Source organism: Desmodus rotundus, chromosome 13 (assembly GCF_022682495.2).
Source record: "Desmodus rotundus isolate HL8 chromosome 13, HLdesRot8A.1, whole genome shotgun sequence".
Lineage (NCBI taxonomy): Eukaryota > Metazoa > Chordata > Mammalia > Chiroptera > Phyllostomidae > Desmodus > Desmodus rotundus.
Genome location: NC_071399.1, coordinates 53605466 through 53606851, shown reverse-complemented (window position 1 = coordinate 53606851; position 1386 = coordinate 53605466). Strand labels below are relative to the sequence as shown.

Genomic DNA, 1386 nt, shown 5'->3' with positions numbered 1-1386 from the left:
CTTTGGTGCATACAATAATGTAAATGAATTTCAAAAATGTTGTGTTGACCAAAAAAAGCCAGATATACAAGAGTACACACTGTATGACCATTTATATGAAGTTTTAGAATAGTGAAAATAAGCTACACTGAACAAAAATCTTAACAGAGTGTGCCACTGTTGGATGAGTGGGAGTTGGTGGATTTCTGGATTGATTAGAAATGAACACAAGCAAACTTTTAGGGGTGATGGAAATGTTCTCTTCTTGATTGGGCTGATGGTTACAGGTATATGTAATTGCCAAATTCAATGAACTATCTCTGAAGATGTGTGCATTTAATTTAGTGTAAATTATACCTCCTTTTAGGAGGTACCACTTCATAATTGCTGGCACTAATTAAAATCGCAGAATTTTTTTTTGTCAGGAAGCCATGGAGATAGTTCAGTCATATACAAAGACTCATCTCAAGTAGAGATGGGTAGGCTAACAATGCTTCAATTCTTAGTAGATGTGGCTGGTGCTCCATATAACTGGAACAAGGGTGCAGGAGCACAATCTTTCAGCATACGATCTTTCAAATTTGTGGAGTTAGCTTAGTTAGGCTAACCTTACATTCCAGTATGTTTTAATTCCCGACACAGCTTCATTAACAGCATACTACTTATCTGTGTCTGCTCAAGATTTCCTGTAATTTGCATAAACCTCTACAATGGAATCTACATTCTCCTTGGCAGAAAGATAAAAGCTATTTTTGCCTGGTAATTAAGTCTCAGTCATCAGCAAACCATGATTTAGTTCTTTAGGCATCTTTCCAACAGCAGGGACTGCTTGGGCCTTTCTCTTCTGAGGAGGCTGAGGGAGGTACCTCACTGGTACTGTCACCATTTCCATTTCTGGGAGACTGCAGGATTTTTCTCTCTTGTAGATCAAACATCTTTCCCGGGGCAGCCCCTCTCATCTTCCCCTCTGAATATGGCTCCTGACTGGCTTCTTGAAGTTCTCTTTTTTGCAGATTAGTTTCCATGTCTTTGAGTGCTCTGCTTCCCAGAACCCATTCATCCCAGTTTTTATTCCAACCACTGTAATATACAAAGTATTTCACTAATTCATCCTTAATGAAAAGCTTTAGACACTTTGCTTCTTGAAAGTACAGCACCCATTCAACTTCCTGGAATTTAGGCTTCAGTGCCATTTATAAGTGATACTCCACGGCCATCTTCTTCACCTGAGGTGAGTACTGCCACTCTATTCTCCACCCCCCCAACTCTAGGCAGGGGTGTGCCAGGTGCCACCAGTTCTATATCCTGGGCTCTTTCATATTATTTTCTACTCTGATTTTAAAAGAGTCTATGAACTATTCACTCCTTTATGCTTATATCTAAAATTACTCACACTGCCTTTAGCCA

The 1386-nt window shown here is 39.5% G+C and overlaps 1 pseudogene; it reads right to left on the bottom strand.

Annotated features, from left to right (window-relative positions):
* Nucleotides 1-320: 320 nt before the first annotated feature.
* LOC112311467 (mortality factor 4-like protein 1 pseudogene) lies at nucleotides 321-1172 on the bottom strand (annotated as a pseudogene).
* Between the last annotated feature and the right edge of the window lie 214 nt (nucleotides 1173-1386).